General features: G+C 35.1%; 1 pseudogene; it reads right to left on the minus strand.

Moving 5' to 3' along the window:
* Window positions 1–651: 651 nt before the first annotated feature.
* Window positions 652–1624, minus strand: LOC130684828 (olfactory receptor 5T3-like; annotated as a pseudogene).
* Window positions 1625–18833: the final 17209 nt, after the last annotated feature.

The following is an 18833-nucleotide window of genomic DNA, read 5'->3' on the forward strand; positions in this document are numbered from 1 at the left end:
ATCAGTAGAAGAATGGATAAAGAAGATGTGGTACATATACACAGTGGAATATTGTTCATCCATATGAAGAAAACAAATCCTACCATTTGCAACAACATGGATGGAGCTAGAGGGTATTATGCTTAGTGAAATAAGTCAAGCGGAGAAAAACAAATACCAAATGATTTCACTTATCTGTGGAGTATAAGAACAAAAGAAAACCTGAAGGAACAAAACAGCAGCAGAATCACAGAACCCAAGAATGGACTAACAGTTACCAAAGGGAAAGATCCTAGGGAGAATGAGAGGGTAGGGAGGGATAAGGGTGGGGAAGAAGAAAGGGGCTATTATGATTAGTATGTATAATGTGGGGGTTGGGAGAAAAGGGGAGGGCTTTGCAGCACAGAGAAGACAAGTAGTGATTCTACAGCATCTTACTATGCTGATGGACAGTGACTGTAATGGGGTTTGTGAGGGGGACTTGGGGTAGGGGAAGCCTAGTAAACATAATGTTCCTCGTGTAATTGTAGATTAATGACAATAACAACAAAATAACTATCAATGATAGAAACACACAAATAAACTAGAGGAAAGTATTTATGATTTGGGTATTGAGACAATGAACATTATTCTTAATTTGTTTCAATCGATTGGTCAGTGTGAAATATAGAATTAATTGATAAACCAATTCTTCAAACATTCTTTTCATTGCCTTTTTTACATCTTTGTTGCTTAAACTATAGATGATGGGATTTAGCATGGGAATCACAATGGTGTAAAATACTGATACTATCATATCATGGTCCAACGCATAGCTGGAACTTGGTCTCACATACATGAAGAGGATCGTTCCATGATAAATTGTCACTCCAGTTATATGAGAAACACACGTAGAAAAGACTTCTCTCCTTCCATCAGTGGAATGAATCCTCAGAATGGCCAACTGAATGAAGCCATAGGAGATCAGCACAATCAGGATAGTAACCATCTCAATGGCACCCACAAAGTAGAAGAGTAGAAGCTGGTTTGTGTGAGTGTCTGAGAAAGAAAGAGCGAGGAGAGGAGGGATGTCACAGAAGACATGTCTGATTTCATTGTATGCACAGAAGGAGAGGCTAAATGTGGCCACGGTGTGTACAGAAGCGTACAGGATGCCCCCAACATAGGAAGCAATGATAAGGGGAACGTAGACTCTGGGTGACATGCTCACTGAATACAGGTGAGGGTTGTATATTGCTACATAGTGATCATATGCCATTGCTGCCAACAGAAAGCACTCTGTGGTTCCAAAAGTAACAAACAGAAGCATCTGGGCTGCACATCCAAGGAATGAAATGGCTTTATTCTCTGCTAGGAAACTGACCAACATTTTTGAAGTGACAACTGAGGAACAGCAGGCATCCAGGAATGATAACACACTCAGGAAATAGTACATCGGGTTATGGAGCCGGGAATCCACAATAACTAAGAAAACCAGTCCCAAATTTCCGGCCAGAGTAAAAAAATAGATTGCTAAAAATCGCATAAATAGGAAGGCGTTCATCTCAAAATCATCTGTGAAGCCCATCAGTATAAATGTGGTGACATCAGTCACATTTTCCCTCTGAATCCTGTGTAAAGCTAAGTCTGATGTCAACTCTGACATCTCAGTTTTTATTTATAGATTTTTAAGTCAATATTTTTAAAAATAGTATCTGCCCTATTGTATCCTCATATCTGTTTCTTAGAAGGTCATGTTGAAATCCTTGGCAATGTAGGAATAGGCAGTGATGAATTTTGGTCCAAATGGATGCATTACCCTGTGTAATAAATTAAAGAAAATATTTTATTAAGTTATTACCAAAATTTTTTAAGTTTAAAATGAATGTTAATAAATGGATTAATTTCCAGTTTATTTTTTGTTTTATTTATTACCATCTGTTTTCATATTGCATTACCTTAAAATTCACCAAGATAAATGAATATAGGGCTTTTAAAATCTGAAAATAGTATATTAAAAATTGGACACCTGAATATTGGTTCTAGTTTTCCTACAGTGGGCATGCAGTTCCTTTCCTTAATGTTCACAATTGTTTAAATGGGAGCATCCACATGTATATCATAAGATGGAATATATTTTAATAAGAATAACATTGTGAAAATTATTTAATTCTGAAGTATTCCTAAAGGCTACAATATGGGATGTTACACTTCATTTCAACTTCTTATACAATGTGGCTTTTTCTGACTAACCCATTTTTGGTTCTCATTTTTGGCTATTATCGTCTTCCACTAATACTTCCAGAACATTGATGAACAGACAACAGATTTGGGAGGCAGATGTACCTTGCCTGCAAACAAAAACACAGCATTATTTTTTGTGTTGGTTCTTAGTTTTCTTTCTTGATACACATATAACTAGGTTGTCCATTTGGCCCTCCACAGTTCGTTATACTTTTAATGTTTTGCAAATTTCAACATAATATGGATGCAAGATTTTTCTCTATTCATATGTTATACTCATTATCCCTGTGAAGACCTTAAGTATATTTCTGTCAAAAATAAATCATGGCAATTTTTAAATATAGTTTCTTAGAGAGTTTTTAAATTGTTATAAAATAAAAAAACCTGATAAAATAATTGTTTATAGAAGCTATGGCTAAAAGAATAAAATCACTATGTAAGCCACAATGTATTTACCTATGCTGTCAATTTCCTATTCAGTAAAGTATAAAGAATGGAAACTATACAACAATTAAAAAACAGTTTAAGAGTCAGCTGCACCTTAACTATGTAATAAAAATCTCCATAATTGATACGAAATTAAATATTGTACTTGCCATATTTAGGATCAAGGTTCTTGATTTTCCTCCAGTATATCACAGACCAAATGTATTTAAAGAAGTTAAATATCTGCCTTTCATAAGGTCAGGACCAAAAAATGACTTATATTCATGACATAAATACACTACATTTTGTCATACTGAGAACTACATCAAGAAGGTATGAGCAAATCAGTTTAAAACTATTCTTAGAAGAAGAAAGTTATATGTCTTTATTTTTCCAGAAATTTCTTCCAGAGCCATGTGGAAGATTGCTTTTCTAATACAGAAAATAAATAGCTTCTTTAAATATGGAGAAAACAAACAAACAAAATGCTCATTTAATATTTAGAGAATCTTAGAGTAAAAAAAATCTATAGGCTAAATTTTGACTTCTGCAGAAATTCAGCCAACTCAATATTACTCATGAGGACACATACACAAAAGCTTTATAATAATTTCTAGTTTATTTTTAATGATTACACATCACTAAAATAACATAAGACCCTCAATATAAATATGTATTAATAATGTTAGTTGGGCATCACGAAAAAATTCATTTGTTTGAATTTCTTTTCATATTCTCTCTTTGTTCATATTTCATTTTCTTTCTCTATCAAGAATCCGTGAAATATGTAAAAAATATATTACTGAAGAGAATCTGGGACCAAACAGGAATGGGGCAGAAAGGAAGCATCACAGTGAAAAGAAATACATATATGCAAGCAAATTTTGAAAAATGAACCAATAGGTGGTCTACTGAAAGAATGCGTTATAAAATGCACACTGGCTGATAGAAACACGAGAAATGTCAGGGATATTACAACACTAACCTTTAATTAATGTGTTTAAGATGTTATATCTTTGGAAAACAAAGGCTCTATTTGGACTCTGAAACCTTGTATTAAAATATTAGATTTAGCACTAGCATGATGTTGGCGAAGTAACTTTGTCCTTCAAACTAAATAATTTAAGATTAACCAAATTTTTGTGTATGTCTTGTTCAACTACATGAACATGGTCTGATTACAGACTGCTTACTTATGAGATGCACTAAAATGTTTTATTAAAATGTTAGTTATATATGAAGGATGCATACATATGAAATATGACTTCTCCTGATAATTTTGTCCATACTAATTTTCTTGTAATTCTTTTCTTCTGATTTTATCTGTAGTTTATGAATGAAGATTTTTTAATCCAAATTATGTCCCATTAGAGCAATTATCTACTCTGCTCTAGGGAATTGGAGGAAAGATAGGCAAAAAAATATGGGGTTTATTTATTTCATCCAAGATGCCCTTCAAACAGGTTTTTGCCAACCAGTATTTAAGGAAATGATAGTGGCTTGTGTTTATATCTAGATTACTTCACTTTAAGAGATAGAGACTAGAAAGATAAAAATACAGACACTGAATTTGAACAAAACAGGCCAGTTTAGATGACTAAAATTAAATCGGTAACTTGACTACTATGCACATGCAGTCAGAAGACTTTACATCTGTGAGAACAAGGTTGCAAACACTAAGCTTAGAAATAAAGAAAGGTATGATGGCAGCGACTACATGTTAATAAGTGGCTACTAGGAGCTAGAAATTCTGGGCATGTCACTGTATGTAAACTGCATCGTGACCTGCAAAGGAAATAATTCAGCATCTCTTTATGGATGAGGAAACTGAGAAGCAGCCTGACCTATACACTAAGCAAATTCATATGATTAGGTAGCTAGCAGAGACAGAATTTAAGACCAGGTTTTTCTGTCCCACACTTTAAGCTATTTCCACTCTATCATATTGCAACATCCCTTGTGATATGCCATAATTCTGGAAATGGTATTTCCTAGAAACAATACAAAACGACATACTCATGTGCTTGAATTCTATAAAGTCATCAAGCTTTAGCAGAGCATGATTTTAAAATAAAATGAAGTGGCTTCTTAATCAATTAGCTAACTAACAAAATTAATTTAAAATTCACTTATATACCTCCATGAGAAAAAACCTTGAGTTCCCCAAATGGCACATACCTGATGGTATATGGTTGATAGGTAATTTTTTCTCCATTTATTAATTTTCCTAAATTTGAAATATAGTCCCTTGTTTCTACTACCTTTGTTCTGTTACCTTCCAAGTTAATTAAAGAAAATTTCTAACTGACTAATCTATCGACCTAAATATGCAAGGAGTCTTTCTTTTTATCCATGGAAGTCCTTCATTTGATTTTAATTTGACTTTGTGTTAACTAGAAATTTGTGTCTCAGATTGAAATATTAAAACATAGAATCTAGTTTGAAATTCAAGGTTATAACTTCTGAAACATTTTGTAAGGGATTCAAAAAACCCACTTTCCTCTTACCTGTGGAAATGAACTGCTCACTTAACTAAGATGTGCTACGAATATTAAACACTGAACTCTTATACCATGTTCTTGAGCACTTTATGGAGTCCACAGGGATGATCCAAGGAGATAACATACTATCTTCTGGGACAGAAAAGTAACAAGATAATTTTGTTTTTTTCCATAGTAAATGTGTGAATGGCTCTGGAGCAATGAACTGAATAATAAAAATGAATACATGAGTGCACTTTGGCCTCCAATATGAAGTGATCAATGGTTAAAGAGTATGCACAGGGCTGGAAAAGAAATCTAAGATACAGGAAATAGTCCAGCTGTGATACTAAATAGCTGTGTGATACTAAATAACTCTGATACTAAATAGCACTGAGTTCTCTAAAATCCAGTTCTTTCTTCTTGGGAATATAACCTGTTTACTTCTCACAGTATCCTGTAAACATATATCTAATGAAATAATAAGAAAGTATGAGCTATGAAGGAATTTATAAACATTTAGTAAAGATTATTACACTTATTTCACTTCAAATTGGTATACTTCTAAATGATAGTGAGAGATATATTTAAGCTCAGTAAGAGTTTAAAAGGGAGATAATATATAAATGCATGAATAGGAAGTATTGACAGCCGATATGGGATAATATACAGATAACTGTAATATGTAATAAAATGTTAGAATACCAGAGATCTAGAAGGGGTGATGGTCAAAATATTTTAGTTGTATAGGGTCTTGTTTTGGGAACCCTAAATACTAATCTATAGACCAGTACCTGGCTATGTACTAACACAAGTTATATTTAAAAATTGTGAAAAATACATATATGCCTGAGATCTATACCCAGAGAATCTAAATTAGTAGATTGGGAATGTTGGTCAAAGAGTTTGAATTTTAGAAGAAACTAAGCAAAGAAGAACAAAAAGGAAGGAAGATGATACTAATAGGCTGCCAAATTGTGAACAAATGATCTATAAATTAAACACAATCCCAAGTGATCTGTACAATGCAACCTCAACATAACTGAAACAGACATTTTTACAAAATTTGGCAACGTGATGCTAAAATTTATACAAAAAGGCAAAGGAATGAAGGTAGCCAAACAATTTTGAAAAAGAAGAATACAAGATTATATGACGTAAAAAGTCTTATAGAACTCTAAACTTTTGGTGCCTCCTACACATTTCAATGGCATTTTCTTTAATTTTCTTATTACCTTGAAAAATAATCTTCCAATAAATTCAAATTGTGTTTATTAATTTAAAACACAAGCTTTATAATTTGAACAGAGGAAAAGTGTAATGAATTTGATTGTAAACCCATCTGGTAGACTCTGCAAGAGATACACTGAGGATTTACATCATTATAATAACATGCATACTGACGTGTTGTAGTAGAAAATGACTTCCATTGTCACCATGAGGAAAGTGGTTCTCAGAGAAGTTAGTGCTCCAACCACAGCTGGTATATAAGAGTGTGTCTCCTATCGTAAGATTTCTTATCAAGTGTCAAATCATACATACATTTTTTTCGTAAGGCAGCCTTTTAGACCAGAGGCCATGTAACTATTCACTTTATAAATACCAACATGTAGCACATTATTACAACATATTTTGCTTTTTTACTATGGGGTAAACCATGTTGCTAATTTGAACAAGTAGATAACTGGAGCTGTTCTCCTTGGGGCATCATCTCCTATGGGCTTTATCAGCAGTTGAGTAAGTAAATAAAACCAACTAAATGAACCATATTTGTCAAGGACCTAAGTCTGCATTTGCTGTTCCACTGGTAAGAGAAACTTTCAGATCATTTAGGATGTAGGACCTAAAATATTACAGCCAAAACATTATGAGATGCCCAATATTAAACCCTTTAGTTGTTGCCTATTGCATTGGTGAATAAAATATTTTCATCACAAATATGATTCATGAAGAGTCTAAGAACTGAAAAGCACTTGCTGGAATAAAATAAAGAAAATGTTAAATACTGAATTACTGTCTGTAGAAGCGATGGGAATGCTCCAAATCGAGTAAAAGTTTTCATGTTCCTGATGGAAGAAGACTATCAGGAAATTTACACATAGAGGACAAGAACACATTGACCTATTCAACTGTCTGGGGGCTTATATTTTGATATAATGAAGAAAATAATGCTTCTTTTAAGTTTATTTTGCCACCTATGTATCGTAGAAACCCCATCACCTAATTCATATTTCTCTAGTCTTAAATGCTAAAAAATATGCAAACAAGTAACAAATCACGTTTTTGTTTTATTTCAGCAGAGGTGGTGAAGGGGGATGTCAGAGGCAGAATGAAGCCTTCATATAATACGAGGCAGAAAACGGTGAAACTCAAGAAGACCTGGGATTGAATCTTGCCTTTGGCACTTACTAGCGCTGAGAGTTGCTCTCTAGGTGAAAGTTAATGCGCGCAAAAGACTGTTCCTCCAGGTCAATAAATGGCTTTGTATTTCTCTCTTCCTTTGCAAACACTGTTTCAAGTCTGAGTCTGGGGTATCTGGAATATCCTACCATCTACTAAAGTCATATTTTTGGAAGTGACTTTACATTAATTATAAAAGTTGACCTTATACGATTAAATTCCTCAAGAATCATAGTCATTTTCTCAGTATAACTCTGAGGCCTTTCCATGTGTACTGGTACTGATTTAGTCATTGCCACCAAAAATGACAATGTTATGAGAAACTGAAGTGTCTAACATTTATAAATTTTATTATCTTAATTTTCGAAAACAAGATTAAGGTCCCTGCAATGTGAAAAATGGGATGGTGGTCTTATGGGTGTGTTTTGGGTTTGGGTTTTTTTTTGTTCTTAACAGATCATACTATTCCCAAAACTCCTTTACTGTCTTTTTTTTCTGGATTATACCCATAAAGAATGTGCAGAGGAAAAACCATAACATAATAAAATTCATTGGGTTTGCCTGATAGACAAATGTTTAAGTGCACATAAACAATTATAAAATAAATATATTACATGTAGTTCAAGAATGAAATATCTGGTTCAAGGTTCTGGTTCACTAAGGTTTTCAATGATTTATTTTTAACACTAGCATGTTTGTCCTATATTTGCTATTTTAAAAAAATAAATACATGTGAGAAAAATTTCAATTAAATGGTCATCTTAAATTGATAAAAATGGATATATTTACAGGAAATCGTTTTAAATATTTACTGCTTCACATATTTAATTTATCTCCCTGGCTGTATATTACTGTATCTACTTTGTTATTTAAATATATTGCTATTTGAAAGAGAAGTAAACTTTGGAGAGAAAGTCCAATATCACCCATAGCTTTTAAATATGAAGCTGGGGGAGGAACACATGTTTTCAGATTCCAAATCTTATGTAGTTTTTCTTGTCCCAGATAGATTAGTGAATGGTTGGCATGAACTGTTATTAGGGTTGAACTTTTTCTTGTGACTCCTAATGGCATTAAAACATAGATTGGTTCCATCATAAATCACTTTTTATTTCTTCATTTCTATTTTTATTTCATGTACATGAACTCTTGTCTGAGCCTGCCTTTGTTTGATATTAATGTCAAACCTCCCTGTTGCATTTTTCCCCTCTTAAAAAATAAGAATAAAAATGTATTTGTGTCTTTTCTAATCAATTCATTAAGATTTTTTTCAAATAAAATGATATATTGAAAGCATTATATTGTGTTAGAGAAACTTGTAATATTCTGTTAATTTGAATAAGTGGTTCAAGGGCTCTAATTTGTTTTGTTGGTATTTTATCTCTGGCAGAATCAATCGAAATCGAACTTCCTTCCTCTCTGATGTCTCATACGAGTATTTCTTGTTGCCTATGCTTTAAGGTTTCCATAAGTCTGTGCAATGTTTACTCCTGATACTGATAGTTCTAGAAAATCCTGACTTTGCCTTTCCCAGAAGACTACTGATATGTGCTTTCTTCCCTTCCATCAATATTTCTAATCCAAATGGATTCCTTCCAGACGGGATCTATGCCAATGTATTAGATCTGGGGCTTGACTGTGTTATGAATTTAAATAATGTACAGAGTGTTGTTTGTATCCGATTACGTGCCCTTGGAACTGATGTAACTTTCCTATGGGTAGATATATTAAAAAAGTTTTTTAAATAGGTATAATAAATAACTATAATAAAATATGTCCTTCAATTTGTGCTATGTTATAGGTTAATAGTGGAACTTTGAATACAGGGTCAGGTAGCATTTTTCCTCCTAACTTGATCTACTATGGAACTATGTAAAGAAAACTTGTTTTTTCTATACCTCCTAACTTTTATTTTTTTGTTTTTTCCCTTGAAAATTGCTTTATGTCTTAGATCAAATATGGTTTACTGTTGTTATATTTTTAATTACTGATTTTTATGAACTTATTTGTTCCCTTTAGATAATGGATACCTAGTTCTCATTAAATTGAATCCAAAGTTAACAATGTATAATTAAGTCTAATATTCTGAAAGAAAAATCATGTTTCTTACATTTCTTATTTCTCCCATTTTCAGCATTCAATTTTAAATGTAGAAAAAACATATAGGTGATTAAGAATTCATAATTTCAGGGGAGAGAAAAAGATGGTGACATGAGTAGTGTGGCAGAAATCTCCTCCCAAACCAAATATATTTTGAAAATACTTCAAGTAAATCTATTCCTAAGAGTGACCAGAAATAACAGTACACCAGCCAGTCTACATCTGGGAGAAGTCAACATCTCATGGAAAAAGGTAAGGTAAAAAGCTACAAACCGGTGGAACCTGAGCACTGCCCCAACCCCAGATCACGAGCTAGAGGAAAAGAATCAGAGTGGGGAGGTAGTAGAAGTACAGGACTGCTAAATACCCAGCCCTAGAAATCTACCCTGAGAGCACAGACCCACATTACATGGTGCTCTGGAGATTGGCGGGACAGAAAGGCAGAGTCTGAGACTAAGACTATGAACAGGTCCCCACAACCAGCTGCTCTGGGATGAAAGAAAAGTAGGTACTTTAAGGGACCTCTCAAGATTCAGAGGGCTGCTAAGGGGACAAGGGTTTGGGAGAAGGAACAGGTGGACAAAATAGTCCTGGCACATTCAGCCCAGCGGGCTGGAAACTTCCAGGAGCTTCAGGCATCCTATCACCTTGGTTGGAAATGCAGACCCTGAAGCCCCTCACTGTGACAAGCAGCCTGCCTCTCCTTCCCCCCAGCCGGTACGTATGTGCTAATAGGCTGTTCCCACCATTGCTGAAGAAGAGCCTGAAGGCAACCCTGCTAACAGCAACTACACAGCTTAACACAGAGGCTTCTCCCTGTGCACAGTAAACCAGCCCAGACTCCAAGGATTCTTCCTATGTGAAGTTGGCCAACACAGACAGTGTAGACTGGCTTAGAGTCCGCGAAGCATAAGGGGCTTTGTTATTGTGGCAGAACCCATGCTGCTCACCTGTGACCTATGCCATCACCCTAGGCCATCCCGAGGGCCACGCTGCCCAAGGCAGTTTAGGGGATTAACCCTAAGGTTGCTCCTTGCACACAGTTAACCAGCACAGACAGCGGAAACAGACATGGTGACTAGAAAGCAGGAAGAGACTTTGTCCTCCCAGGCAACACCCACCCCACTCACCGACAACAACTCCCACTGCAACAGGACTATGAAAAGGCAGAAGAACCTGGTTCAATCTCAAATTCCTCAAACACCAGAAAGAGGGCTTGGTGAGATGGAAATCACTAATCTTCCTGAAAAAGGACTCAAAAGAAAAGTGAGAAGCATGCTAATGGAGCTACAGAAAAAGATTCAAGAGCTATGGGATGAATTCAAGAGGGAGATAACTGAAATGAAACAAACAATGGAGGTATTTAAAAGCAGATTAGGTGAGGTAGAGGAGGCAGTGAATGGAATAGAAATCAGAGAACAGGAATACAGAGAAGCTGAGGCAGAGAGAGAAAAAAGGATATCTGGGAAAGAAAGAATATTAAGAGAACTGTGTGACCAATCCAAATGGAACAATATTCACATTATAAGGGTACATAAAGAAGAAGAGAGAGAAAAAGGGATAGAAAGTGTCTTTGAAGAAGTAATTGATGAAAACTTCCCCAATCTGGGGAAGGAAATAGTCTTTCAGGCCATGAAAGTCCAGAGATCTTCCAACACAAGACACCCAAGGAGGAAAACACCAGCACATATAATAATTAAAATGTCAAAGATCAAGGACAAGGACAGAGTATTAAAAGCAGCCAGAGAAAGAAAAAGATCACCTACAAAGGAAAATTCATCAGGCAATCATCAAACTTCTCAGAAGAAACCTTACAGGCCAGAAGGGAGTGGCATGATATATTCAATGCAATGAAACAGAAGGGCCTAGAACCAAGAATACTCTACCCAACAAGATTATCATTTAAATTTGAAGGAGGGATTAAGCAATTCCCAGATAAGCAAAAGTTGAGGGATTTTACCTCCCACAAACCATCTCTACAGTGTATTTTAAAGAGACTATTCTAGATGGAGGTGTGCCTAAAACCAAATAGCTGTCACCAGAGAAAATAAAACCAGAGCAGAGGAAGTAGACTAAATACTAACCAAATGCAAAATTAAATCAACTACCCACAAAGTCAGTCAAGGGATACACAAAGAGTACAGAATATGATAACTAACATATAAAGAGTGGAGGAGGAAGAAAAAGAAGGTAGAGACAAAGGAATCATCAGACTGTTTATAAGAGCATAATAAGTGAGTTAAGATAGACTGCTAGGTAGTAAAGAAGCTGCCCAAGAAGCTGCCCTTGAACCTTTGGTAAATCTCAAATACAAAGCCTGCAATGACAATAAGTACATATCTATCGATAATCATCTTACATGTAAATGGACTGAATGCACTAATCAAAAGACATAGAGTTACATAATGGATAAAAGAGCAAGATCCATCTATATGCCACCTACAAGAGATTCACTTCAAAGCCAAAAACATACACAGTCTAAAAGTGATGGGATGGATAAAGATATTTCATACGAACAATAGGGAGAAAAAAAGGTGTTGCAGTACTCATATCAGACAAAATAAACTTTGAAACAAAGAAAGTAACAAGAGACAACAAAAGACATTACATAATGATAAAGGGGTCAGTCTAACAAGGTGATAAAACCATTATAAATATCTATGCACCCAACACAGTAGCACCTACATATGTGAAACAAATACTAATAGAGATAAAGGGGGAAATAGAATTCAATGCATTCATTTTAGGAGACGTCAATACACACTCACTACAAAAGACAGATCAAACACACAGAAAATAAGAAGACAGAGGGTAAGTAAAGTTAAGTGAACAACACATTAGAACAGACGGACCTAACAGACATCTATAGAACACTCCACTGAAAAGCAGCAGGATACACATTCTTCTCAAGTGCACATGGAATATTTTTCAGAATAGACCACATACTAGGCCACAAAAAGAGCCTCAGTAAATCCGAAAAGATTGAAATTGTACAAACCAATTTCTCAGATCAAAAATGTATGAAACTACAAATAAAGTGTGCAAAGAAAACAAAAAGGCTCAAAAACACATGGAGACTTAACAACATGCTTCTAAATATTCAAGGGATCACTGACCAAATTAAAACAGACCAAACAGTATATGGAGACAAATGAAAACAACAGCATAATTCACCAACTTCTGTGGGATGCAGTGAAGGCAGTTCTAAGACCAAAATATATAGCAATAAAGACCTATTTAGAGAAGGAAGAACAATCACAGATGACTAGTCTGAAATCACAATTATTGAAACTGAGAAAAGAAGAACAAATGAGACCCAAAGTTAGTAGAAGGAGGGCATTAATAAAGATCAGATAAGAAATAAATGAAATTGACAAGAACAAAACAATTGAAAAATTAGTGAAAACAACAGCTGGTTCATTGAGAAAATAAAAAAAAAACCAGAATTGTAAAGAAAAAAAAGAGAGTCTGTACACATAAACAGAATCAGAAATGACAAAAGAAAAATCTCTATAAACACCATGAAAATACAAAAAATTATAAGAGAATACTATGAAAAATTATCTGCTAACAAACTGGATAACCTAGAAGAAATGGACAACTTTATAGGAAAGTACAGCCTTCCAAGACCGAAACAGGAAGAAAGAGAAAATCTGAACAGACCAATTACCAGCAATGAAATTGAATCGGTAATCAAAAAACTACCCAAGAACAAAACCCTCGGACCAGACGGTTTCACCGCTGAAATTTATCAGACATTTAGAGAAGACATAATACCCATCCTCCTAAAAGTTTTCTAAAAAATGGAAGAGGAGGGAATACTTCCAAACTCATTCTATGAAGCCTAATACCAAAACCAGGCAAAGACACCACAAAAAAAGAAAACTACAGATTAACATCTCTGATGAACATAGATGCAAAAACAGTCAAAAAAAATAGCAAACTGAATTCAAAAGTACATCAAGAGGATAATACAGTAGAATTCATGCCAGGATGGTAAAATGTTCAACAATCCATCAACATCATCCATTATATCAAAAAAAGAAAGACAAAAATTACATGATCATCTCCATAGATACCAAAAAAGCATTTGACAAAATTCAACACCCATTCATGATAAAAACTCTCAACAAATTGAGTATAGAGGGCAAGAACCTCAACATAATACAGGCCATACATGACAAACCCACAGCCAACATCATACTTAACAGCAAGAAGCTGACAGCTTTTCCTTTAAGATTAGGATCAAGGCAAGGATGCCCACTCTCCCCACTTTAATTCAACAGAGTACTGGAGTTCCTAGCCAGAGCAATCAGACAACACAAAGAAATAAAAGTCATCCAAATTAGTAAAGAAGAATTTAAACTGTCACTGTTTGCAGATCACATGATATTGTACATGAAAACCCCTAAAGAATCCACTCCAAAACTAGTAGGTCTAATATCTGAATTCAACAAATTGCAGGATACAAAATTAATACACAGAAATCTTTTGCATTCCTATACACTAACAATGAACTAGCAGAAAGAGAAATCAGGAAAACAATTCGATTCACATTTGTATCAAAAATAATAAAATACCTAGTAATAAACCTATCCAAGGAAGTGAAAGACCTATATCCTGAAAACTGCAAGACACTCTTAAGAGAAATTAAAGAGGACACTAATAAATGGGAATTCATCCCATGCTCTTGGGTAAGAAGAATTGATATTGTCAAAATGGCCATCCTGCCTAAAGTAATCTACAGATTCAATGCAATCCCTATCTAAATACTGAGAACATTCTTCAATGAACTGGAACAAATAGTACTAAAATTCATATGGGACCACAAAAGACACCAAATAGCAAAGGCAGTCCTGAGAAGGAAGAATAAAGCAGGGGGATTATGCTTCTCAACTTCAAGCTCTATTACAAAGCCACAGTAATCAAGACAATTTCATACTGGCATAAGAACAGCCCCATAGACCAATGGAACAGACTAGAGAGTCCAGATATTAGCCCAAGCATTTATGGTCAATTAATATACGATGAAGGGGCCATGGATATACAATGGGGAAATAACAGCTTCTTAAACAGCTGGTGTTTGTAAAACTGGAAAGCTACATGTAAGAGGATGAAACTGGATTATTGTCTAACTCCATAGACAGACTTATACTCGAAATCGATCAAAGACCTGAACTTAAGTCATGAAACCATTAAACTTTTAGAAGAAAGCATAGGTAAAACTCTCTTGAATATAAACATGAGTAACTTTTTCAAGAATATATCTCCCCAGGCAAAGGAAAGAAAAGCAAAAATGAACAAGTGGGACTATATCAAACTAAAAAGCTTTCATACATCCAAGGACACCATCAGTAGACCAAAAAGGCATCCTACAGTATTGCAGAATGTATTTATAAATGATATGTCTGGTAAGTGGTTGACGTCCAAATATATAAAGTGCGCACATGTTTCAACAAAAAAGCAAATAACCTGATTAAAAAATGGGCAGAGGATCTGAACATTTCTCCACAGAAGAAATTCAGATTGCCAACAGGCACATGAAAAGATGCTCCACACCTCTAATCATCAGAGAATTTAGATATCACCCCATACTAGGTAGGAGTCCAACATCAAAAAGACTAAGAACAACAAATGCTGGCAAGGATGCAGAGAAAGGGGAACCCTCCTACATTGCTGGTGGGAATGTAAGCTAGTTCAACCATTGAGGAAAGCAATATGGAGGTTCCTCAAAAAACTAAAAATAGTTACCATTTGACCCAGGAATCCCACTCCTAGGAATTTACCCAAAGAATGCAATTTCTCAGATTCAAAAAGACTTATGCACCCCTATGTTTATTGCAACACTATTTACAATAGCCTAGATACAGAAGCAACCTAAGTGTCCATCAGTAGATGAATGGATAAAGTAGATGTGGTACATATACACAATGGAAAACGATCCAGCCATGAGAAAGAAACAAATCCTCCCATTTGCAAAAACGTGGATGTATCCAGAGGATATTATGCTCAGTGAAATAAGCCAGGTGGAGAAAGACAAGTCCCAAACTATTTTTCTCTTTTATGGAGTAAAATAACGAAGCAAAACTGAAGGAACAAAACAGGAGCAGTCTCACAGATTCCAAGAAGAGACTAATGGTTACCAAAGGGGAGGGATGGTGGGGTGAGTGGGGAGGGAGGGAGAAAGGGATTAACGGGTATTATGATTGGCACACATTGTGTGTGGGGGATCATGTGGAAGCCAGTGTAGCAAACAGAAGGCGGATAGTGACTCTGTAGCATCTTACAACACTGATGAGCAGTGACTGCAATGGATATGGGAGGGACTCAATAATATGGATGAATGTACTAACCACATTGTTTTTCATGTGAAACCATCATAAAAAAAAGATACATACTAAATCCTTGTACAATGTATTTTCATAGCTACTTAAAAGAACTCTGTTAAAAAAAATATTAAAATAGGCAATGAAAAATATTTTTAAGATAATTTAGTTCATAAGAAAGATACAATTTTAGCATTAAGTGAAACTGAAAAGAATGTTGGGTGTCATTTTATTTTTCTGTGGTCAGTTCTATTTAAGTAACTGTCTTGGTTTTAATTGTTTTACATATATCTTACAATATTTCCAGATAAATCATTAATCACTCAAAGCAGCATTTTACAAAATGAAGGTAAACTGTACCATATCTCTATCTATGACTATGTTTATACTGATCTATATTCAATATTTATAGTTATACTACTGCTGCTCATCTGTATGACTTGGATTTTACTTTCTTTATTGAAAAAGCAAATGTTTGACATTAGAATCCATATACAAATTTCATCAAAAAACGCTTATTTTCACATATACATAATTGTTTATGTCATAGGCCAAATTTTATCTTCTAAAAAAATCAAGGTATTCAGAGCAACAACATCTTATAATATACATTGAGTGGTGGGTGAGGAGGGTGAGGGAGATGAAAGGGTACAAAAATTCTCTATCATAATTTAAGTTGTCATGGAGAATAAAGCAAATGATTCTGTAACATCTTCCTATACTGATAGATAATACCTGCATTAGTGGGTGTGAGGATTTAATAATATGGGTAACTGTTGAATCACTGTGTTGTATGCTAATGAAACTAACATAATGAAACTAATAGAAGATTGTATATCAATACTTCAATTATATATATATGTGTAAATGTATATTTATGTGTATGACCTTCTTGAGAAGAGTTTTCTGTTAGGATTAAAACTTTATCTAAAGTGTTATTAAATATACATCTCTTACAAAACTCAGGTTTTTCCAGCGTTCCTGGATTATTTTAGTCTTCTACCATTCAAATCAGGGTTTCAAACTGATGAGGTAAGGTTACCCTGAAAAATCCTATATCTACTAAATAAATTGAATTATTCTTTGAAATTCACCAGTAAGACATAACTTGGGAATTGTTAGTCCAAAATGAAATGAAAAAGCACACCTTTCTTTCACACTGTATGTGCACGAAGTGCTGGATGAATTTTCTTCAACAATTCAGGATGCAAAAGAGAACTACAGCTGAGAGAAAACAGTTCAACAACGCAAAGGCAGAGTAGGCAGAATTACATTGTGAAAAACAGCCATTCACAAACCCAAGTCAACTAAACTCTGCAACTTATAACCAGTGTTGCTTTATTTCTGTTGAGCTGCTCTGTTTACAGGATAGCTTCTACTCTATTACAGATTTTCTCAGGTTATAATATCACCTGATATATTGTTCTCTCCATTACAGAGTTACTCTTTTTGTAAATAAGACTATACCTATATATTTGAGAAAATTTAGCTAGTCCTGCCAAGATCACACTGTCCTTTAGCAGCAGCTGTGGATAATGTCTGCCAGCAAGCATAACTTTCAATAGAGCCTCATGTTTTTCTCAATGCCTTCTTTAATGTGATAATGGATTCTGTTTCTTCAATTGTGATAATAGTAGAATTCTTGATGAAGAGGATTGTGAACTCCATCGCTGGACTGTCTAGACTGAAATGGATGAACAGTGAGCCAGTTACTGAATCTCTCTGTGCCCTGGTTTCATCATCTGCAAAATTCATCCTTCACATACCTTTACTGAGGCACTTACTAGGTGCTGGGGATACAACACTGAACAAAATACAAATCCTGTGTTCACAGAGCTCACATGACAGGCAGCAGGGGCAGAGAAGAAACAAATGGCACAAGTTAAATACACAAAATGTTATGTGGAAGTGCTTGTAAAGAGAAACAAACGTTGTAAAGACATGAGACAGGTACAACATTAAATAAGGGGGTAAGGAATGTTCTCAGAAGAAAACAAGAAAAAACAGCATGCAGTTATCTACACAAAGGAAGGTTTAGGATGAAGAGGAGAAAGTAGAAAACACCTAGGCAGTATGGGCTCTAAGGTGTTCAGGAAGAGTTCAGGGGCCGCATGGGGAAGCAAAGTGAGGCTGACAGAACACTAAGGAATGAGTTATTAGGGCTCAGGAGTGGGGGTGAGATCACTTTGGACCTGGGGGCTCTTGGAAAGGTTTGGCTTTTATTCTGAGTGTGATGAGAAGCTTTGTAGGATGTGTGAAGAGCAACAGGCCCCAGCACACCACATGACAGTGCCAGTCCAGCTCTTACACTGAGATAAGTGTGAGGAGGGACAAAGTCACACAGAGAGACAAGCTAGAAACTGCAGGGCTAATTCCAGGACTGAGAGGTTGGATCCAGGGCCAGAGTGGCAGCAGAGAAAGAGCTGAGAAGTAGTCAAACTCCAGATAGATTCTGTGTTTAGCATAGCATGTGGATTGGCTGGATGTGAGGTGTGTGAGATAGAAGGAGAAATCCAGGATCATTCTTGTCTTTGTCCTAACAAAGAGAAAGTTCACCTTCCATTATATAAGACTACTGTTTGGTTACTGCTAGTACTATATGAAAGTTATGTTCTGTAGATAAACTATGTTAACTTTTTATCTAACACCCTTGGATTATTACCTGGCATATGGTCAGCACTCAGCGAAATAGGGTATGACCATATCTATCAATTACTTGGAAGCAAATGCAGCTGTTCATATATTTGCTCTATTCTAGTCTTATTTTCTTTCATATTTATACTGAATAATATTTCCCTTAAAAACATAAACAAGAAAAATATGTCTTAAATTATGTCATATTACTTACATGAAATATGCACTAATATAAGAGGGTAATTACAGGGAAAATGCAAATAAT

Source organism: Manis pentadactyla, chromosome 9 (assembly GCF_030020395.1).
Source record: "Manis pentadactyla isolate mManPen7 chromosome 9, mManPen7.hap1, whole genome shotgun sequence".
Taxonomy (NCBI): Eukaryota; Metazoa; Chordata; class Mammalia; order Pholidota; family Manidae; genus Manis; species Manis pentadactyla.